Source organism: Lynx canadensis, chromosome X (assembly GCF_007474595.2).
Source record: "Lynx canadensis isolate LIC74 chromosome X, mLynCan4.pri.v2, whole genome shotgun sequence".
Taxonomy (NCBI): Eukaryota; Metazoa; Chordata; class Mammalia; order Carnivora; family Felidae; genus Lynx; species Lynx canadensis.
In genome coordinates, this window is record NC_044321.2 from 13,198,735 (window position 1) to 13,223,469 (window position 24,735).

The following is a 24,735-nucleotide window of genomic DNA, read 5'->3' on the forward strand; positions in this document are numbered from 1 at the left end:
GTGGAGTCTATTTTGCTTCCCCCTTGGACATCAGTGGGCATTCATCCCTTTTTGACAGCCTCGACTCACAGACTACAATATTAGTTGTGACTAATGTGTGACTTCCAAGGCTAGGTCATAAGAGGAAGTACAGCTTCTGCCTGGCTCTTGCACTCTCTCTCTCTCTCTCTCTCTCTCTCTTACCCCCCCTCCCCACCCCTCCCCTCACGGGCACTGTTGGAATCCTGAGCCACTGTGTAAGAAGTCTTGTTACCCTGTGGCTGCCATGTTACAGATGCCACAGAGAGAGACCATGCAGAGACAGAGATGCCTAAGAGCCCCAGCTGTTCAGCCCCCAGCTATTTGAGCCTTCCCAGCCCAGGCACTAGGCATTTGACTGAATTAGCCTATAAGATGACCTCAACCCCCATCCCCCTCTAACTGCAAACTCATGAACAGCTTGACCATCACTTCTTTTGGAGCAGCAGGCAACTTTCCCACAACAGTGTCTGGTGTAGTTACCATGTAGTGTGCTGTTGACGTATTTTTTCTTACATACATAATCCACAGTTGATAAGGCTGGTGCTGGCCAAGGGTATAGTGAGCATGAGGACCAGCCATTAGAGGACAACATATAGTCAGAACTGATGGAGATAGAAAATTAGGAAGGAAATGCAGCATTAGTGAAAATCTGAAAGATGTTTTTGTTAACTTTTAAGTGAAATGTTATTCTGCACCTTTCAAATAGTCACACTAACAAAGATATGTAGTCCAGTGACTAGACTCCTAAAGGCATTTAATGTTAAATATTAACGCCGAGCACCTACTACGTACCAGGGTCTCTTCTAAGCACTTGCCACGTATTAAGTAATTTAATCATCAAAACATCACCGTATGGGAAGTACTATTACCACCTCATTTTTAAAAAACAAGCCAAAGATCACACAAGTAATAAATGGCAGAGTTGGAATTTGAACCTGGCATACTGGCTCCAGAGTACATGATTTTAATCACCAAACTGCACTATTTCTCAGTAATTGTTAAGCAAACAAATGTTTCCAAATTAACTTATAAGAAAAATATTTTCAGTAAATGGTTTATAAGCAAATGTTGACATCCTGGGGGACTACAAGAGGGGATTCTGATTAAAAATGTTCAAAATGATTTCTGAATAGAAAAATTTTAATCCTTTTCACAAAATTAGGAGTATACGAGTTAGGAACCAAATACTCTATTCTGTGTATGACCAGATGTTGGATTTATGTTTTATCCACCTTTTTAAGTATGAGGAAAACCTTCTGTACCTATTAATAATTAGCAATAAAAGCTGGTATAAAATATGAGTAAATTATACACTTATTAAAAACTCCTCAATAAAAATTTTGGAATAAGCATATGAAAAGCAAAGCAATATGACCTAAACTTTATTAGACATATGGATCAAATAACAAACTTTGGTTTTAAGCCAGTTTATGTGCCGTCAGGAAGCTTTCCCTCCAAAATAGTTCCAGAATATGACCCCTTGTCATGACCACTACCGATACCTCCCTAGGTTAAGCCAGCGTCTTCTCTCACCTGGGTTTTGCAGCTTCCTGCTTTCAGTCTTGGCACCTTACTATCTGTCCTCCACACTGCAGCCAGGGTGACCTTTAAAAGAGGGAAATCAGATGTTGTAACTCTTCTTTTTAAACCCCTCCAGTGGTTTCTTGAGGAACTTGGTGCACTTCTCTGACTACCTCTGGCCACATTCTCCCTCTCTCACCAGGCTCCAGCCATGCTGGTTTTCCTTACGTTTCTTGAAAACACACCTTGGAGGCTTTGAATTGCAATTTCCTGTGCTTCAGGTCTTCACTCAGCAGGTTCTTTCCCCTCATTTGAGTCTCAGCAAAAAGGTCACCTCTTGGGGCGCCTGGGTGGCGCAGTCGGTTAAGCGTCCGACTTCAGCCAGGTCACGATCTCACGGTCCCTGAGTTCGAGCCCCGCGTCAGGCTCTGGGCTGATGGCTCAGAGCCTGGAGCCTGTTTCCGATTCTGTGTCTCCCTCTCTCTCTGCCCCTCCCCCGTTCATGCTCTGTCTCTCTCTGTCCCAAAAATAAATAAACGTTGAAAAAAAAAATTTAAAAAAAAAAAAGGTCACCTCTTTAGAGAGGTCTTCCCTTGACTATCTTTTCCACATTTGTCACCCAAAGTCCTCCATTGCCTCACCGTGTTTGTTTCCTTTATTGTACATGTCATGATTTGTATTATCGTGGTCTGTTATTTGCTTTTTTCTTTACTTTCTGTCTCCCCCTATATTAGTTTCCCCCTATATCCATTTTATTATAGAAGAGACTACCCTGAAGCTCAGTGACGTAAATCATCCCTTATTTAATTACTCATGATTTTGTATGATGCCAATATGGTCTAAGCTCAGCTGGGCCATTCTTGTGCTTGGGCCAGGCTTGGCTGATTTGAGCTGGGCCTGCTCATGTATCTGCCGCCGGCTGATGGCTCAGCGGGACTGGCTGGTTCATTATGGCTTTTCTTGGGAAGGCTGGGGCACTGGGGCCTGTCTCCTCATGTTCTCTCCTCTAGAAGCTTAGCCCAGGCTTGTTCACATGGCAGTTGTGGCTTTCCAAGAGCTTCAGAGCAAAAGTGTCAAGGCCTCTCGCAGTCTAAACTAGGAATCGACACACTGTTACTTCTGTTGCATTCCACTGGCCAAACAAGCAAGTCACAATGCTAGCCCAGATTCAAGGGGTGTGGAAATAGACTCCACCTCTTGATGAGGGGAGCTGCAAAGTATGGTGGCCTTTATTGTATTGCAACACATGCCCATTGGCTTGTAGCTGGGTGGGAGTGGGACCTTGGCCCTGCTCCATGGACTGGTTTTTGGAAACTACTGCTCAAAAGCCCAGGACTTGCTACATTCTGGTCAATCCCATATTAAGTTATTCAAGATGTGGCAATTCTGCCTTTCATATTAACCCACTCTGGAATGTAACCACCAACTGAGAAACTGTCGCTTTAGAGAAAAATTACCCGAGCTGGAACGACGGGAGGGGAGGGGGTAACATGAGAAACTTCAAATTAAAGAGTGAGGCTGAAAATCTGTCAAGTTCTGTAAGATAAAAATCTTCTCGAAAGGGCACATCTGCCAAGACCGCATTTTCACAGGCAGTGCTGACTGGGAACGAGGTCAGCATGAAGCTAGTGGCCTCCCTCCCAGCCAGGCCTGGGGAGAGAGTGGAGGGCTTTTGACAAGAACTAAATTGGATCCCCCCAAAGCCAGGCTCTGTATCCCATCTTAAAGAAAAAGAACCGTGGTAAGTGGGCGAGGGATGCTGGCAAGGGCAGCCTCATCTTTGCTGTGGACTCGGCTTGGGCAATGCAGAGTTTCCTCACTGTCACCTGAGATGTTTCCAAGTGGACTCCATCGAGATATATTCTGTTTCAGAAGGAAGTCATCATATTGGCCCATCAGTAAGTATTTAGAGCTGACCTACCATATTTGCAGTGCTGTGCTGAATATTTTGGGGACGTCAGAGAAGTGGACTCCTGCCTTCAGAGAACTTACTAGGGACACACAGGCCCTGAAGTCGCTGACAGTGGCCCTGTCAGCTGACAGCAGTTCCCCACAGCTGGGGCCATGAGGTTTTCCTCAGGGGAGGACTCGGCGGGGGGAGGGAGGGCGCAGCTCTGTGTCTGTCATGAGTATAATTTAGTGAACAATTCAGATGTGTGCAGGCATTCTACTAAATGCTTTTTGCTATCCTGCAGTTGAATCTTTACAATAACCTTCTCTTGTGGTGAGTGCTATTAGTATCACCATTTTATCAGTGAAAACGAAAGCCCAAAGTCATAGGACTACTTCATGGGCAAGCCAGGATTTCTATTCATGTTTGTCTAATTCCAAGCTAGAACACTATTCTGGCCCAGTATAAGATTATTAATAGTAAACATGAATGTGAACATTTATTTTTACCACATACCACGCTTCACATATATTATTTTACTTAATCCCCATCATAACCTTAGGAAATAGTTATTGTTATTATGTCTGTTTCACAGATAGGGAAACTGAGGCACAGGGAGATTAAGTTCTTGCCCAAGGTCACAAGGCAGGTCGGGTGGCCGTGGGTTTCCTCATAATTTCATGAGCTGATGGTGACCCTCCTGTACTTTCTTGCTTTGGGTGCTGATCTGGTTCAATGGTAGGAGAACTGCCACCCACCCACAAGTACCTTCAAGGCACGTTCAATGGGAATCCTGGCTCTTTCCAAAAACCCTTCCCACTGACCCTGATGCCATTCAGGTTGGGCCTGTTACAAATTCCATTCCTCCAGCTGCCCTAGATCCCCACCCTGCTGGAACCCTTACAAGTCTTCCCTTTTGCTCCTTCACTGTTGGAGGATGGCTCTGTGGAAACCACTTCCTTCCTGCTTCCTTTGTCAAGGTCTCTCCTCTTAAGCAGGCTATGGGGCCCAGGGCACATAGCCAAGGAGAATCCAGGCTGCTGAAGGGGCCCTCCTTAAAAGCTCCTGAGAAAAGATCTGGAGCAGCTGACACAGAGGAATGTGGTCTGGATCCTGCAGCCTCCTGTCAGCTTTATTTGAGGCAAATGAAAGCTGACTAAAGAAGAGGGCCAAAGAAACCCAGCCCTATACACATCTTGGACATAACACCAGCTTCTATCTTAGAAGATTCCAGCTGGAGAGGCTCCAGGAATGACTGCAACTAACCCTCTCATTGTGCATAGGATAGGAATAAAGCTCAGGGAGGTCATGGCTAGTACAAGGTCACATAGCCCATTAGTGACAGAGCCTGGCCTGGAGCACCCATGCCCAAGTCAGTGTTCTTACAGCAGATGTTCCAGCCTTCAGTCCTTTGCACGTCGTCTTCACAATTTTTGCCACGTCCACATGCCATCTGCATTGCTCATGACTTAAGATTTTCTTTAAATGGACTAATGTTTGAAGAAAATCAAATTTCTTGAAAAGGGATGCTGCAAATTACTAGTTTGTTCTGTTTTACATTTTGCTCATAAATTTATTGTATATAAAATTACATCATTTGCACCCCACTAGCAGTATGCCTCCCACCTTTTTGCAAACAGGTTTTGCAAACAGACTTCAAGGTGACTGTGAGAAGGAGCTCTGAGTTCAAGTTTCTTCTCCATTACTTACCAGCTGCAACATCACTGGCAACTCACTGCACCTTTCTGAGCTTCCATTTTCTCATCTGCGGAGTGAGAGGACTAAACACCCCCTCTGCCCTCCCTGTAGATGGGTTGTGAGAACCAAACGTTGGGAAATACTTGAAAGAGCTTTATTCATTCAAACAAGCTAAACCAATGGACGTTTTCATTCTCACTCTCCTCAAGAGATTGATTATTTTCCCATTTACAGTAGGAATAGTTCTTTATTTGCTCATCTTCAAACAGATGTGGTCTCTTGAGTGCTGGTTCTATCCTTTTCCTGGAAGAGTGTCTCTGAGCAAATCCCTTTTTGTGGCATGTCTATCTGTCCTGTGTTGTGCTTAGTCCTCGTAGCACATCCCCAGGCAGGTGATGAGTGGAGGTTTATTTTGACATAGCTTGCTGAAAAGACTTTCCTAAACAGAGTTTAAGTCTTCAAAGTCAGAGGGGAAAATATAAGAAAGGCTCACCTAGTAGGGCTTTTGACAGGGAAGGAAAACTGCTGACCTGTAGCTAAGACATCTGATGTGAGTTTCTGGTTGTAAAGTGAAAAGAGGAGCCCCGCTCAGTGCTTCAAGGTCACACACACGGTGGCTGGATGGCTTTGTCGGTATGCAGCACTTGCTCGCTGGGATCAGGGTAAATTTCACTGCAGAAAATGAATTTTCCAATTTCTTTTCTTTTCTTATCCAGTCTTGGCATTGAAAAATCACAAGAACTTGGGGCACCTGGGTGGCTCTAGTCGGTTTAGCATCCCACTCTCAATTTTGGTTCAGGTCATGATCCCAGGGTCATGGGATCGAGCCCTGCATTGGGCTCTGTGCTGACTGTGGAGCCTGCACAGATTCTCTCTCTCTCTCTCTCTCTCTCTCTCTCTCTCTTTCTTCCCCCCTTTTCTCCTCCCCCATTTGCACGCACACTCTCTCTCTAAAAAAAAATAAAATAAAAATTTAAATTTCAAGCATTTAAAATTGGTTGAAGACAGGGATGTTGGGGGGGGGGCATGTGTGCACTTACCATTTATAACACATATGTGCCAGGCATTATTTCTATAGTTTTATGAATATTAACTCATTTAATCCTCTCAACACTTGATGAAGCAGGTACTATTAGTAGCCTCACTTTATAGATAAGGAAACTTAGACACAGAGAAGTTAAGTGGCTTGCCCAAGGTCACACAGCTAGTATTAGGCAGATCTGACTTGAACCTAGGCAATCTGGCTCCCCAACCCCTGCTCTTAACTACTACATTATGTTGTGAAATATAAATGTATTGAACTTCCAATTTCTAACATCGTTCAAAGATTGGTTTCAAATCTACAACATCTCCTATTGCCAGGAGCCTCCCCTGAACTCATACAAGAGAAACCTTCTCTTAACTCCAATTGCACCTTTCCTATGCCTCTTTAAAGGCACATACCACTTTCTAGCTTGCATTTGAATGATTTTTTTTAGGTTTATTTATCTATTTTGAGAGAGAGAATGTGAGAGTGCAAGCTGGGGAGAGGGGCAGAGAGAGAGAGGGAGAGAGAGAATCCCAAGCAGGCCCCACACTATCAATAAATAGCCTGACTTGGGGCTTGAACCCACGAACCGTGAGATCATGACCTGAGCTGAAACCAAGAGTTGGACACTTAACCAACTGAGCCACCCAGGTGCCTCACATTTGAATGATTTTTATGTCTTATCTTCCTTGTGTGTGTGTGCGTGTGTGTGTGTGTGTGCCTTAACAGTCATCAGTGCTCTTCACCAAATATTTCTGGCCCTCCACTTCCAAGCATATGGTAGAATTGCATTTCTTAGCCCCCTCCTGGTGGAGCAGTGATATGTGACTTGTTCTGTACAACGATTGTGAGCATAATGTATGTGAGTCACTGCTGGGCCGACCAATGAATCTGCTGTGAAAAATTGTCTGAATTCTTCTTTGTTCTGGCACAGTCAAAGGCAACATTTAAGACAGTGCCTGGTCTATCTGCCTGGGTTTCTGGGAGGCCACAAAGGGCAGAGTCCTTCTGTCAACCAATAATGGGCATAAACTATGAGCAAGATTTTATAACTGTGTTGTAAGAGATATTTGTTGATAAGATATTAGGATTATTTGTTACTACAGCAAAACCTAACGTGTCCTGACTGTTGTAGTTTAGTTGGTCCTGTTTTAGTTATCAGTGTGCAATATGAGAGATGGGTAACATCTTAAGAGCTTTAGGGTTTGGCTTTTTAAGGGAAAATTTTAACCAGGGATAGGATTGACCTTAAAATACATAGGTAAAAGCCTTCCAGATTGGAAAGGAAGAAATAAACTTTCTATTTACAGAAGACATCATTGTCTATGTAGAAAATCACAAAGAATCTACAAAAATAGGTTCTAGAACTCATAAGTAAGTTTAGCAAGGTCACAGGATACAAGACAGATATACAATAATTTATTCTATTTGTACATATTAACAATAAACATTTGGAATTCAAAATTTAAAAACAGTACCATTTACATCAGCACCCAAAAAAGAGAAACATTTAGGTGTAAGTCTAACAAATTAAGTGCAGGAACTGTATGCTGAAAACTACAACACACTTAAGAAACAAATCAAAGAAGATCTAAATAAATAAGGAATATCATGTTCATGGATTGGAAAACTCAATATTGTTTAGATGTGAATTCTCATGAAGTTCATCTATAGACTCAATACAATCCTACTAAAAATCCCAGCATGATTTTTGGGGGCAGATATTGATAAGCTGATACTAAAATTTACATAGAAAAACAAATGGATTGGAATAACCAAAATAATTTTGAAAAAGAACAAATTCAGTGGACTCGCACTGTGATTTCAAGATTTACTATAAAGCCACATTAATCAAGACAGTGTAGTATTGGTGAAAGGACAGAAACATAGACAGATGGAACAAAATAGAGCCCAGAAATTAACCCACTCAAATATTGATTTTCATCAAAGTTGCAAAGGCAATTCAACCAAGAAAGAATAGTCTTTTCTATAAATGGTACTAGAACAATTGGACATCCATATGCAAAAAGATGAACCTCTGCTCAACTGCACAACTTATATAAAAAATAACTCAAGATGGATCATATATATATGTATATATATATCACACATAAATAACATATATATAAGTATATATAATAACATAATATATATGCAACATATATAACATAAAAATAAAGTTATAAAGCTAGGAAAACATAGGAGGAATCTTTGTGACCCAAAGAGTTCTTAGATACGACATGAAAAGTATGATCCATAAAATAAAAAAAATCAATAAATTAGACTTTACCACAATAAAAACCTCTCCTCCTAGAAGGACACTCTTGAGAATGAAAAGACAAACCAGAGATCTCTAGAGAAGATATTTGCAGGTCACGTTTCTGACAAAGTACTTGTATCCAGAATGTATGAAGAACCCTCTAAATTCAGCAATGGGAAAGCAAACATCCCCTTTAAAAAATGGGCAAAAGACTTGAACAGGTACATCACCAAAGAAGACATGTGGATGGCAAAGTGTTCACCTTGATTAGGGAAATGCAAGTTAAAACAATGTGATACTTCTTCACATTTATTACAATGGCTAAAACTTTTTAGGAGGAAAAATACCAAATGTTGGCAAGGATGTGGAACAATTGGAACTCTTTCTTTAAAAATGTTTGTTTATTTATTTATTTTGATAGAGCAAGCCAGAGAGCATGTGTGCAAGCAGGGTAGGGGCAGAAAGAGAGGGAGAGAGAGAGACTCTCAAGCAGGTTCTGCACGACAGTGCAGATGTGGGGCTCGATCCCATGAACTGTGAGATCATGACCTGAACTGAAATCAGGAGTTGGATACTTAACTGACTGAGCCACCCTCAGTCGGAACTGAGGTGCCTCTCAGTTGGAACTCATACATTGCTAATGGAAAAGCAAAATCATACAAGCACTTTGGAAAACAATTTGTTGGTGTCTTATAAAGTTAAACCTGCACTTACTAGCAATCCCACTTATAGGTTTTTGCCCGAGAAATGAACACATATGTTCACACTAAAACCTATACATGAATGTGCTTATCAGATTTATTCGTAGTTGTCAGAAACTAGGAATAACCCAAATGCCCTTCAACTGGTGAATGGTTTAAACAAAGTGCTACATCCATCCTGTGGGATTCTACTCAGCAAGAAAATGGAATGAATGACTGATACATGCAACAACATGGAAGGTTCTCAAAGGCATCCTGCTAAGTGAAAGAAGTTAGACCCAATGGACTACATACTGTGTGATTCCACTTACGTGACATTATGGGAAGGGTAAAACTATAGGAACTATAGGGATGCAGCACAAATCGGCAGTTACCAGGGGTGAGTAGGACGAGGGGGTTGATTACCAAGGAGCACGTCACAGGAAAGTTTTGGTGTGATTGAACTATTCTGTGTCTTAATAGTAGTCGGTGGTTGCACAACTGTATGCATTTCTTTTAGGTTATACAAATGTATACCACAAAGAGGGAATTTTACTAGGTACAAATTAGAAGTCAAGTTTGGCACACCCTACTAATTTTTCTTAAGTCTCTCTCATTTTGAGTATTTAAATCCCTCTGCAATCAGTGCCTGTCAGATGTGCATGCGTGCATGTGTGTGTGTGTGTGTGTGTGTGTGTGTGTGTGTGTGTGTGTGTTTCTGTCTCCCGAAGTCAGGTTTCCAAGGGAGTGGAAATCATCCATGCTCATATAATTCCTTCATCTCTGCCCCAGCCTGAGTCACCCTTTTGTTAACAGGAGACAGGGAAACTCTCTGGAGGCATTTTAGCATGAAGCGCCAAGCCTGCCTCAGACTGCAGTGCCAGTCAGATGAGAATCTGGTTTTCCACTAATTATGCCTACTATTGTATCAGTTTGGCTCCCCAAATAATCCATTGGGTGGAGCAGTCAACCGGCTCTGTCATACATCCTGGTGTCCACAGATCCATAAATGAGGAGGAGGAGGAGGACAGGAAAGAAGAGGGGCCTGGTCCATTGTTCCATGAAGTCCATGGGGGAACAACTTTACCTTGTATTTAACTTTTATATTTTTGGTATAAGATTTATATAGTAAAGGGCATAAAGTGTACAAATCTTCATTGTTTTGCTCCATGGATGTCTACCTATGTATATACTCAAGTAACCACAAGCGAGATCAAGACATAGACCATTTCCCGCACCCTAGGTGGTTCCTCATCCCCCTTTTCAGTCAGTAACCATCTCGCATTCCCTCCAGAAGTAACCACTATCCTGACTTCTATCACCATAGCTTAATTTTGCCCATTCTTGAACTTCATATAAATAGTATCACTCAGTCTGTACTCTTGAGTTCAGCTTCTGTAAGGTTCATTCATGTATGTGTGTGTGTGTGTGTATACACATATACACACACATATACATATATGCATATATATACATATATATATACATACACACATCTGTCATTTTTTGCTGATTAGCATTCTATTGAATATTCAACAATTATTCATTGACAAACATTTGGGTTTTCACAGTTTGGGACTATCATGAATAAATCTGCTATGAACATTTTCGTACATGTCTTTTGGTGGACACAATCATTCATTTTCTTGAGTTTACGCCTAGGAATGGATTGCTGAGTGATAGGAGGTGCATATTTTAGCTTTAGTAGACATTGCCAAACAGTTTCCCAAAGTGATTTTACCATTTTGTGTTCCTATCAGCCGTGTATGAGAGCCCTTGTTGCTCAGCACCTTGTCAGCACTTGGTATTGTCAATGTTTTTAGTGTTAGCCATTGTGGTGGGTGTGTGGTGGTATCTCACTGTGGTTTCAATTTCTCTTTGAAATGTACATGTGCTCCCTTACTGTTGCTACAATTTCTGATTGAAACTGTTGCCACAGGTTTAGAGTTTTTGACTGGTTCAGGGGTGTGGAGGTAAACTGGCACCTATAGGTGAGGGGCTGGTAGGAGAAACACTTTCATTAGGAGAGGGGGCTTAGGAATTGTCCTAGCATTGAAGCCCAGAAGGGGGATAGCATCTATGTGCCTATTTTCTTGAAGGCTGTCCCCTCAGAGAGCTGGCTCAATATTGACAGGCATAGTCATTCCTTCAGGAGATTGTGCTTGAGTCATGACAGGAAGAATGTGTCCCTCCCCTGGGAAGATGGGCTGCTCTGAACCTTTTTCTGGAACTATATGATTTGGCATGGTATTTATAGTCATTTGTTTTCAGAATGACAATGTGTCAGTTTAACTACCACTTCCTTGATAGGTTTGTCAATTGGAAGAGAAAGTGGGAAAAGAGCCGAAGAAACAATTGAATGTTTATCAAGAGGGGGAGAAACCAAATCTCACCTTCACCTTTTCATTTGACCATCCTCTAAGCACAGGTACCTCTAAAAGACAAATCTTACTGCCCAGTTCCTCAGGCCAGTCCTGAGTTATGGTGGGAAAATAATGGAAAAACCTGGGCATGTGTGTAAAGAGCCCTAAGTGCTCTCTAGACCTGTTTTGGCCAACCTAGTCCCCATACCTGTGCTAGCCCAAGGGAAAACCCATTAAATTAACTAGCAAATGGCACTTATGGGCTTGGGAGTTGACAATCTCAGCATGAATGTGGACTGTGCCACTTAAGAATTGTGTGACCGTGGCATGTTAATTGGCATCATGGAACCTCAATTAAAACACAGATACTAATACTTAGCTCACAGGACTTTTTGGGTAAAGATTAGTTGGGACAATGATACAAAAGCGCCTAACATATACAGTTGGTGTGCAGTAAAATATTATTGATCTAATAGCCAAAAACTGGCAACAGCTCTGTCCTTGAACAGGTGAATGGTGAGACAAACCATGGTGCATACAGACCATGGAATACTACTCAGCAATGGAAAGGAAGGAACTACTGCTACATACAGAACTTAGATGAGTCTGCAGAGTGCTGTGCTGAGAGAAAAAATATTCTAAAAGACTACATCATTATGATTCCAGTTATATAACATTTTTGAAATGACAGCATTTTAGAAATAGCGAACAAATTAGTGGTTGCTAGGGGTTAGGGATGGCATGGAGAGGTGAGAGAAACGTGGGTGTGGTTATAACAGGGCATCATAAAGGAGTTTTGTGGTAATGAAACTGTTCAGTATCTTGACTGTGTTGGTGGATACACAAACCTACACATGAGATAAAATTTCTTAGAACTACACACACACACACACACACACACACACACACACACACAACTGGAGAAATCCAATTAAATTCTGTGGATTGTATCAATATAAATGTCCTGGTTGTGATATGTAGTATTATAGTTCTGTAAATGTTGCCATGGGGGGAAACTTGATAAAGAGTTGACAGGATATCTCTGTATTATATCTTACAACTTCATGTAAATCTACGATGATCTCAGTACAAATTTCAATTAAAAATACTACCCATCTGTAAGTATTACATTGGATTACAAGAAGCACTATTTAATAATAAGCTCAATTTAATAACTTAGGGGAAAAAAAGAAAGACACTGCCTCATTAAATCTATTTATAGATTGCAGAATAGGTCCTGACTTGAGAAATATTCCAATGTGTGTGTGTGTGTGCGTGGAGGGGGAGAAATTACAACTGAAATCAAGGAAATATGATAGTTTCTAGCAGCTTCTCTACCCTCCCCCAACTTCCATCTTCTATTTCTCTTCTTTCTGGTCTCTCTTCATATACCCAAGGCTCTCATTAAGCCTACTTCCCAAAGAAAGGAAAAACCAAGTCACACCAATGTGTTGCTGACTTGATTAGTTAATTAATTTACTGTTTCTTCTTCAACTCTGCCCACCCCACCACCCAAGTCATCTTTGAGCCATTGTATAGTGACTTGTATATAGTTATTAAATATTTGGTGAAGCTAACGAAAGGACTTTAAAAGGGAATCACTGCTTGGGGTAATTCGTAAGCTAGAACAATAACTCGGTCATGGTAAATTGTTCAGCACCTTGGCACCTGGTCGAGGAAGATAGTTAGGGATGAGACCTTTTCTGGCTCTGTTCAAATAGAGCAACAGAACTTCCTGCCCAGTCTAATCTCATCTACACACAAAGCTTGTCTTTTCCCAACTATGTGTTCCAAGTTTTAAAAAAATCAGCCTAAAATTGTAAGGGCAAGTACACGTTGGGAAATCAAATTATCATTAACACAAATGTGACTTTTGGTGGGTGTTCTAGATCCATCAGATGATGATTGATGATGAGAATTTTGTCTTCTAATTCTAAATTTATGATCTTGCTTATACTATCCTGGGAAAACATTTTTATAATGTTGTATATTGTGTATTTGAGTTAATATTTAAAAATTTCTCTCCCTAGCTTCAAAATCCCCCACGGCATAATGATAATTAGCTTGAATTCAGATTTATGCAAAATGCGATAAAAGTAACTCGATATTTTAATTATTGGCAAACCAATTTTTATTTTCTTAGAGTAGATACAATTAAAAATAGAAGCCACAACTTCTGATGACTGTTTTTCAACTTAGATATTAGGATAATGTTTTAAAATATTGTCCAAATATGTTTTCCCTCTTTTGCAGGTAGTTTTTACTAAAAAAAAGAAAAAAGAACTACTTGCTGTTCTTTTTTCATTAAGATTATGCCATAAGATTTAGGCCTGCTGTCCTGGGAGGAGGTAGATACAGCACAGGACAAATTAATCATTGCTTAGCTTTAAATTGCAACTGGATTTTTAAAAACCCTTACTGGGACACTAGTCTTCAAAGCCAGACTAACAAGGGAAAGAAAAGGATTTTTCTCCGGATTCCCAAAATTGGGCTTTTATAAGACAGAAACCAAAGCTCAGAAGGTTGACCATGGAAATGCCATAGAGAGGGAAGGATGAGGACACAGTGCAGGTGAGGGATGCTCCCTCACAGGAGAGGGAATGCTCTCCCAGTTCTAGGAGGGCAAGATGGTCACAGAAAAGAAGAAGCAAATGTCACCTTATCTCCCCATCCTTCCCACTCTCCAAATAGGGCATGGGGGCAGGAGTAAGGTCTGGTAGAAACACCCACATTGGCTTGGGAGAATCTGAAAGCACCAGGGTAAGGGGCCACCTCATCAGGAACATCCTGAATTAGTATGAACATCTCAGGGAAACCCATGGTAGCATTGTGTTTCATCCTCCTCGATAAGGGAGAAGTGAAGGAAGAGCAGCCTCATAGTCTTGTAAGAGTTCCTGGGCCCCTGACTTGGGCATGGAGGCACTGAGAGGGCAGATGCACTCGAGAAAGCCTGAGGGAAACTTGCTGAATTTGGGGACCTTGAAATGGAGGTGATGGCAAGGGCCACAATGACCAAAAGACCAGCCACTCCTCAGTAGACACCAGGGCAGGATACCAAGCAGCCCGGTGGGTCAAGCCACCCCCAGAGAACAGCAGGAGGATGAGGCCATGTTCCCTCAACCACAAAAATGTACCTAGTCACCATATTGGGGAAAAAAAGAGGAGGAATAGTCTTCCATAGGGAGGCAGAACTCTGAAAAACTGTAACTTTCTGAAAGAAGCAATTAAAGCCAGAAGAAACTGAGATGTATATAATTAGCATCCTCAATGAAGATAGGAGCTCAAGAGCAAGAAGGAAAGAAAGTTGTATTTCTGTACATCCCAGTGTGTAAGTTGTAAATATGCACCCTGGTATACTTTTTAAAAAGTATAACTTATCCAAAGAAGAATGGACAAAGGAGTTGTGGCAAAAGCTGGAATAATGAGTTGGAGATGCTGAGGAGGTGGGGCCTTCTTTTGCTCTGCTTGCCTGACACATTCATCTCCTGCTTGGCTCAAGGATGTTGACACACTGAGCCCGTTGCCTCCACAAAGCTGTAATTCACGTTCCTCAGGTAGGCTCCTCTCCACCAAAAGCCTTTCATTTCTCTCTGAAAGATGTCGTCTTTAGAGAGTATCTTCTTAGAGTGTCTATTTCAGAAGGCTTCCCCACTCCCCAGCCTGGTTGTAGTGGTCGCCCCTTGATGCATAACAAATCACCCCAAAACTTAGTGACATAAAACGACCACTTATTATGCTCACGGATTCTGTGGTTCAGGAGTTTGGACAGGGCACAGTGGAAACAGTGGGGCCTCAGAGGCTGATGGTGACTTGACAGCTGGGGCCTAGAATCATCTGCAGCCTTGTCCACTAAACATGCCTGGGACCGTAGCTGGGATTGTTGGCCAAAAGTCCCGTACATGACCTCTCTATGTAGCCTGGGCTTCCTCACAGTACGGTGGCTCAGTTTCAAGGAAGAGCATTCCAAGAAAGAGCCAGGTGGAAGATATATCGCCTTTTCTAATCTGGTCTTGGAAGTCACACATCACTTCTGCATTCTGTTCGTTGAGGCAGTTACAAAGGCCCACCCAGGTTCAAGGGGAGGGAAAATAGACTCCACCCCTCAATGGGAGAGCAGGAAGGATCTGGAAAAGCATATGGAACTAGAAATATCATTAAGGCCATTTTTGGAAAATATCATCTGCTTCACAGATCCGTTCCCTTTCTCAGTAGAAGATTAGAAGCCACTGGACACCCTTGACCCCATTTCTTCTTCACCCTGTCATTTACCAGGGTCTTATTCCACATTCTTCCCGTTTTCCAGCCTCTTCCAAAAAGAGTATTCTTTTGTGTGTCTCAGGGCCCACTCTCCCCTCCATCCCCTTGATCCACCACTCCCCATCCAACCTGCCACGGTTCTTCTCCTATAATAAAACCCACTTGCTTATGCAGGTCTCACATGGCCCTCTTCACATCCTCCTGTGAGAATTGCGGCTTGGGAAATTGATGCAAAAAATGCTGATAATCTGGCTACTATTACTGCTGTAAGAAACTGCCCTTCATCTCTGCCAGGAGTCTTGTGTCTTCTGCCAGCATCCATAAAACTGTGACAGGCTAGCTTGTTAGTTAGTAAGGATGGTAAAATCTTAGACCTTTTGCAGTTCCTGACACGTACTTTGTGCCAAGTGCTTTCACATACAATATAGCTAATCTTCACCATAACCCTGCGATGTATGTGTGAAGAGCCCCATCTTCTAGATAAGGAAACAGATTCCTAGAGGTTTAGAAACTTTCCCAACTTGGTAGGAAGGTTTGGATTTGAACTCAGGGCAGTTTGTTTTGAAAGCTGTGTTTTTCCACAGTTCTGTAGCAATCCTATGGCTATAGCCACTATGCTTCAAGGAAAGAATGAGCCTTGTTTACTTAATCACCTGCTGCACAGGACAAAATCATTCCAAAAATAGCCTTCTACTTGACTTGTGAAGTCTTTGGAGATTCAGGGCTATTTGAAACAAAAATCTGACTCCTTAATATATCTCATTTCTTTGCGGCTTTTTACATATATTTTCTCTGTTATTGCAAAGTTCCACATGGAATTTGAGAATCTGGCAGTTGGTCATTTTTCTCAAGGAAAAGAAACATTAAGACATTTGTTCTTGGAAAAATCAATCTGTGTATGTGACATGTATACCAACACATATATACAATGGAGCAATCTATTCAGGATTTATTTTTATATAGAGGAATGCTGTTATGCAAATATACATAGACTCATTCTATGGTTTAAAGACATTTTCTACATGGAGAACAAGGAATGGCAGGAAGGAGAGGGGACGGAAAGAAAGAGACAGACTTGCACGGACACACAGAACAAATCTACCTTCCCTAGGCTCTTTTAAATGTCTTTGATGATTTGAAAGCATATTTGACATTCTAACTCCACCTTTAGAAGTAGAGCTCCAAATGCTAGTGAATACCTGTTGTGGCTTTTTGCCATCCACATTACTGGAATTCCACAGTAGCATCAGAGCCCCTTTATTGAAGAAACTGAATAAAATAAGCAACAACATCTGAAGCCCCCTAAACCCCAAATCCACTTTTAAAACTATCCTAGAGGGGCGCCTGAGTGGTTCAATCGGTTAAGCACCCGACTCTTGATCTTGGCTCAGGTCACGATCTCACATCAGGCTCTGTGCTGTCAGTGCAGAACCTGCTTGGGATTCTCTCTCTCCTTTTCTCTCTGCCCCTCCCCTGCTCACGTATGCAGTCTCTCTTTCTCCTCCCCCCTCAATAAATAAACATTAAAAACATCCTGAAATTATTTCCCCCCTGGCATTGGTGATGACAGATCAGATTAATAGCGATGGTATGTCTTGCTGACTGCTACTCCACACTTTGGAGTATGGGCAGCTTCCAAGGCTCAGGTGCCAGGAAAATAAAAGGAAGGTCAGGGGTCACTTGGCCTCATACTTAAGCCCTGAACTCAAAAGCATCTGCTGAAGGCGCCACATGCTTTCCCATCCCCCTCTAGCCCATAGGCTCAAGTCTGATTTCACCATGTTCACCAGAGCCCCCTGGTTTAATTAGCATAACTGTGGCTGTGAGAGCACATGGCAAAGATTACGGTTTCCATGACCTCACTGATTCTGGAAAACACTGATATTTCAGAAAATATATGTATTCTTTCCTTCTGGGATTAAGAACAAATCTAATAACATACACAGGACGCCGCCTCTGAGTTTTCTCTTCCATCCTCCAACCCCTAAGCACTGATCCTCTTTTTCCCTTTACCACAACCAAATTCAAGAATCCATTTAAATGAATTCAGAGTTTAAAAGGCACAGACATGGGCTGCTTATCAGCACTCTACCCGATCAATGTGATCCATTGTCTCCTGCACCCCCCTTTTTGGAAATGACTATGCGGTGTCTAGCCTATAATGTGTAGGACCTACCTTTCCCCAACAACCCCAGTTGGGGTTGGTAACTTTTTCCCTATGTAATTCCCCTCTTTATGAGCTGCTGTAGTGGGAAGGAGCAAAAGGAGCTCCTCTTTAGCAGACTCTGTTGGTTTCCTGTACATATCTCTTGAACTCTACCATTTCAGAGTGTTCCCACTGACTTCCAAATGGCAGCATCTACATCTCTGTGCCTGATGGTTGTTTCTTGGACAGTGGGGCCGCTATGCTCCCATATGTGGCAGGCTTGTAGTGCCAAGGAATTAACACCCCTGAGAACAGCCTTCAACTGAAGTCTCTTGGCTGTAGGGGTATGAGTACCTCAGCTCCCTTTCCCCTCGTGTAGAGTAAATCTGAGACCTGTGTTTTACACCATTCCCCAGAGCTGCCTTATGGGATTAATTTCCAATTATCTATTGCAGATAGATGGCTTGATAATGTACTCCGTACTGGATGCCTTCCCTTCTCCGAATCACTTTTCCACTCTCCTATTCATGTTCCCCAAATCTCCCAAGTAAACTACTTGCACTGAACTCTCAGGAGAACCCAAACTCAGGTACCCTCTAAAAATTATATAATACCATTAAGGGAGCTTCCCTTAACCCATTCACTGAAAGAGCAAGGAAGCCTGGGTTAATGATTTTGATACCCTTTATAGGCTCCAACAGAGGGAAGAAACTCTGGCAGTTTCATATGAAGAAATGCATTAATTTTAGCTTTCCATTGATTACTTTACTCAAAACAAGTGAAGCAGTCCTGGTTGATTTGGATAGTTTTTAAGTGCTTGCTTACCGTTTGGCTTGTCTACTTTGCCCACTTTTGTGTCTCCCAGTAGATAAAGTCAAAAGTATTTCTGTGATGAGAATAGTCCATTGCCTTTATATATAAGGGGTCTGCGTTTCAATGACAACTCTCCCATTTATGGTGTAACTGGACATGTTTTAAAATTCTTTAGTTCAGTTGTCTCTAAATTCAGGGCAAAATGTCTATTAGGTTCTTCATTCATCAAATATTTTTGAGCACCTAGTGCATACTGGTTTTGTACTAGCTCCCTGAGGTATAGTCATGAATAGAGTTTCTTCCCTCATGACTCTCACAGCATAGATGTTGTGGGTTCTGAAATAAGACAGCCGGGCTTCAGATTCTGCTTCCACTAGCTCCATGACCTCACTAAACTTTTGTTTTTCTATGTCTACTGGGACCAATTTCCTCACAGGGTGTGAGAATTAATATCTATGGTCAAGGTAAAGCATACAGTACATTGTTCCCAGTATATAGGAAATGTTCAATTAGTGGGTAAGACATAAGAGGATTACAATAGTTAATATTTATTGAGTGTTTACTATATTCCAGTCACTGCTTAAACATTTCAAATGCATAAACTCGTTTAGGTCACCCAAGAACCTCTAGTGGTAGACACTATTCTTTGCTATCTTTATCATCCCCATGTTACAAGAAAAGAGGTACTGAAAGGCCAGGTAGCTGGTCAGAGGTCACATAGCTAATATACAGAGCTAGGATTTGAAGCTAGCTGGTCTGGATGCAGAACCCACACTCTTAACCTTCCTCCTTCACTTCTTGAGGTGTGGTTCTTGGAGGAGCTTGTTAGAAATGCAGAGTCCTGGGCGGACCCCAGATCTACTGACTCAGAATCTGCATTTTAACAAGATGCCCAGGTGATTCATATGCATATTACAGTTGGAGAAGGACTGCTGTACCCTATGCCAGTTGGCCTTTGATGACCTAAGGGCTTATATGCTTTTAGAGCAAAAGTCTAGGAATGCCTGAATAATAATTAATTAAGATAATTAAGTAAAATATAATGTACCTTATCTGAAAGTCATTGGCGTATAGGTACTTAGTAAACACTAAAACACATACACACGCACATACACACACTACCCACAAACATGTCACCATTGTAACCTGAGCATATAGCAGTGACTTCTGTTCCTCCCCTACCGCAGCTGCCCCACAGGTGTCTCCAGTCCTAACTCATTCTGCATTGGCCATCAGCCATTAGGAATTATTGCTGACAGCCATGTTCCCTCTCACCTTGATGCTTCAGGAAGGAATTTGCATAGACATAATTGGCTTGTTTTGTTTTCTTCCCTTCTTTGTTGTCATGGTTACTCAGTTCATTTGCATCTTCAAGCTTCTTTCAAATTAACCTGAAAACCACCCACTGTCTCCTTCAGAGGCAGAGTCCTAATTCCCAGGGGTCTGGGTGATGGTTTTAGATGAAGGTACCTCCTAAGTAGAAACAAATTTTAAGATTCAGCCTGAAACCACAATTCATCTGGAGATTTCCTCTTCAGATCTGGTTGGAGCTCTGGATCTTGCATACATACATGTCTCAGTGGCAGAGATTGTGTCCGAAAGCAGAAAAGAAGTCATTATTGTAATGACTCACTGCAGAGACTGTAGGGAGAAGGCACACTTCTGGAGGCAATTCCATTTTTACAATGTGGAAAAAAGAAGTTTAACTCATTAAGCCTTTATCCCTGATGATGTCAGTCATAAAAGAAACTCAAAGTTCCTTGGCCATCCCTCACTTACTTACCCTAGTCTCTGGATTCCTGTTTCAGTCATCTGCTGTAACCAAACCACTCAAAAATTTAATAGCTTAAAACACCAACCATTTTATTATTTCACACGATTCAATGGGTTGAACAGGCTAACCTGGATTGTTCTTTTGCTCATGATGTCAGCTGGGGCAGCAGTTATCAAGGGGCTTGACCGGACTAGAATATCCAACATGGCTTGCTGATATGGCTGGCAGTTAATGCAGGCTTTTGGAAGAAAATTCCAGCGGACAGTTGACCAGAGTTCTTTGGTTGCCTTCCATGTATCCTCTCCATATGGCTTGGACTTCTCACAGAATGGTAACTGAGTCCCAGAAGGGAGTAAATAGTCCAAAGAAAGAAGTACTCTTGGTCAAGGGGCAGCACTGATTCAGGGGGAGGATAAATAGGCTCTCTACCTCTTGATGAGCATGCACGGAAGGCAGGAGTTGGGGAATCCTTGGAGACAAGCTTACACACACCCCTTCCTGACATTTTGGTCTATCTTTTCCCAATTCCTTAAACTTTTCTACTGCGTCCTCTGGACTTCTTGTTCGGTCATCAACAAAATTCCTTCTATTGTAAATCTCTTCTCTGCATATTTCTTTTACCTTCTTGCTCTATATGGAACCTGACTTTCCCTTGAGGACACAGCTTTTCCTGCCACCTTCTCGGATGGTGGCTATATTCTCTCCCGTGTTCCTCGTATCTCTAACCTGGAAGGTGGGATAGGTACTTTTCCTTGCTATTTCTTTCTTTTTTATATATATAAAGTTTTTTTAAATGTTTATTTACTTTTGAGAGAGAAAGAGACAGAGCGTGAGCAGGGCAGGGGCAGAGAGAGAGGGAGACACAGAATCTGAAACAGGCTCCAGGCTCTGAGCTGTCAGCACAAAGCCCGATGCAGGGCTCGAACTCATGGATGGTGAGATCCTGTCCTGAGCCAAAGTCAGGCACCCAACCGACTGAGCCACCTAAGCGCCCCTCCTTGCTATTTAGTTCTAGTTTCCACATCATTCTCTCTTGTTCCTCACTCATACCACCCCATACCCATATTTGAATGTCAAGTCATCTGACTCTACCACCCACCACTCTTCCTGGTTACAGTCATCAGCCAACCCTGTGTCATTTTCTCTCTCTCCCCTAAAATTTCACTCTAATATTGCTCTCATCTTGATTCTTGGGGGTTTCCATATCATGTCAATAACCTTTCCAACGTTCTACTGTCTGTACTTTGACTTTCCTTCTTCTAGCAATTTTGTCTCTCTCCTCCTCAGCCACAAATTCTCATAACCATACAGTTGAATTCCTTCATCTCCTTCATAATCTCTGTTCTTCCAAGGCACCAAGTCCAAGCAGTTGTTTTGATTCTATGAAAAGTAGATTTGGGGCATTACAAAATTACCCACAATACCCTTAATGCAGAATGGCTTTAGCCAGTTTAGTTAAGAGCTGCTTAACAGAGATGAACAGTAACCCCCAATAGTGTGCTCAACACTGGAATGAAGAAACCTGCTAAATCCGCTGGGACATAGTGTAGGGCATAATGCAATGGGAATCATTTAGAGGCAAAAGGGCTGGGCTTGAGACCTACCTTTGTTTCTTGGGTGTTGTGGTTTGTTGGGCAAGTTACTTAATTTCTATGAGCATCATCAGTTTTCTTGTATAAAACTATGTAAGACATTCAGTTGAATCTACCTCATAGGATAGCTTTGAGGATTAAGTAAAATATATATGTGATATTCATTTGTAAATTGTAAAGGACCTTACAGTGTGATTATTTATGTTAACTTGTGCCAAAATTTTGTCTGAAGGATGGTGTGATAGCCACAGTTTCAATAAGAATACCTCCATTTTCATAATAAATAAAGGTATACTTGAAAGCTTTCCCAGGGAGAGTTTGTTGTAAACTGGTTCTGAAAGATTTTGATACCTGTTCCTAATATCCAGTACTGTCACTTCTGTTCATTTCTGGGAAGCTCATTTTATGACAACTATCTTAGAGCTTTATTATATTTCTTTGAACAAACATTTATTAAGGGTATTATATGCCAGGCACTGTGCTAGGTGCTAGATAAACTAGATGGGCAAAAATTGACACGGTACCTACCCTCATGGAGCCTTTAGCAGGAGTAATCAGTAGTCTCACAAGTGCAAGAAAAGCTGAAAAGAAGATGTACTCAATCCAGAAGGGCCTACATTAGGTAGATCTGATTTAGTCAGAATGTTGAGGTTTCCCTGAGGAGCTAAGATCTGATGGAAAGTAGGAATCAATTAGATGAAGAGGAGAGGAATATCAATTTCCTATGGATGCTAGAACACATTACCACAAACTTAGTGGCTTAAGACAACACAAATCTATTATCTATGGTTTTGGAGGTCAGAAGTTCTAAAATCAAGCTTTCAGCTAGACTGCATTCCTTCTGGAGGCTCTAGGGGAAAGTCCATTTTCTTGTCTTTTCCACCTTCTAGAGGCTACCTACATTACATTCCTTGGCCTTTGGCCCCTTCCTTCATCTCCAAAGCCAACAGCATAGTATCTTCCAATCTCTCTCCTCTATGACCTCTATTGTCATCATTGTATCCCCTTCTCTGATTCTGACTTTTCCGCCTACCTCTTTCTTTTATAAGGCCACTTGTGATTACATTGAGCTCACCCCAATAATCCAGAATGTTCTCCCCATCTGAAAATACTTAGCTTAATTACATCTACAAGGTCCCTTTTGCCATATAAGGTAACATATTCATGGATTCTGGAGATAGGACATGAACATCTTTGGAGGATTGATACCCTGTCTACCACAGGAGTATTCTAGGTGAGAGGGACAACATGTGCAAAAGCCCTGGGATTGGACAGAGCATTTCAAATAAAAGGTACTGAAATCAAGTCACTGTGGCTGGAGCCTAGAAGCTACAGAGAGGGTGGGCCATGAGGAGACTGGAGAGATAGACAGGGACTATATAGGACCTTTTAGGCCATGTGAAATAATTTTGCCTTGAGCCCTGAAGCCATGGGAAAACATTGATAGGATTTCAGCAGAGAAGTTGACAGGCTCATATTTATACTAAAAAGATAAATTTTTTTGACAGAGAGAGAGAGAGCACAAGTGAGTAAGGGGCAGGGGAGGGGGAAGAGAGAGAGAGACTCCCATGAGGGGTGGGGAGAGAGAGAGAAAGAGAGAGAGAGAAGCAGGGCTTACCCAGGGCTCATGTTTTACCCAAAGTGGAGCTCGTGCTCACCCGAAGCAGGGCTCAAGCTCACTCAATCTGGGACTCGAACTCATGAACTGTGAGATCATGACCTCAGCCAAAGTCAGATGCTTAACGACTGAGCCACCAGGCACCCTGACACTGAAAAGATAATTCTGCTGCATAGTATGGAGAATGGACTGGAAGGGCTAGTAACTGAGGTGAACAATGATAACAGTTTGTACTAGCTGCAAATGGAGAGAAGTGGAAGGATGGGAGAGGTATATAGGAGGAAACTCAACAGAACTTGGTAATACTTGGTCATGAGGCTTCAGCAGAGGGAGGAGTGAAGGATGCTAAGAATAACTAATTGGCTTCAGTTCTGTATCCCCTGGATGGTGATGGTGTAATTCATCAAGATAGGGAATATATAATAAACAAGAACTAGGTTTGTTTTGGACACTTATGAATTTGGTTTGGATTGCTTGGTTTGGGGTGCCCTTGAGACATCCATCAGGAGGTAGAGGTCTGGAGCTCAGAGGGAAGCTCTAGGATAGAGAAGAAGTTCATGATCCATTATTATGTAAATGTATGAGGTACAGGTTTAGATAAGCTTGTTTTAGGAAGATTGTGAAGGGGAAATGGTCAAGGGCCAGGTATTGAGGATCTCCACAATCTAATAGCTTGGTAGAAGAGAATAAACCCACTCCAGAGATAGAAAACTAAGAAAAGTAGGAAGAAGAACAGCAAGGTTTTGTTTCATGAAGCCAAGAGAAGTGAAGATTTTAATAAATAGTGAGTGGCTCACAATGATTAAATCTTTTATGAAGTCAAGTCAGAGGAGAATGGAAAATGTCAATTGAATTTAATGATATTATCCAGTAAATTCCTCAAAAGTGTAGGACTGCCTAAGCTCATATATATATATATATATATATATATATATATATATATATATATTTCTGTTCTTGAGATGAAGAAACAGAGTTACACTAGAAGAAAATAACTTAATCAAGGTGAAATCACAGAAACCTGAACTGGGTGTGACCAGTTTCTGAATTTTGGGTATCTATAACACCAGACTG

General features: G+C 41.7%; 1 long non-coding RNA gene across 1 annotated transcript in view; it reads right to left on the reverse strand.

The window, feature by feature from the left end:
- The window catches only part of LOC115507635, a 55,840-nt gene that overhangs the window by 1,326 nt on the left and 29,779 nt on the right, over positions 1-24,735 (reverse strand). Inside the window, exon 2 of the long non-coding RNA XR_004343241.1 lies at positions 1,555-1,626. This is a non-coding gene — a long non-coding RNA (uncharacterized LOC115507635). The remainder of the gene's footprint in view (positions 1-1,554; positions 1,627-24,735) is intronic.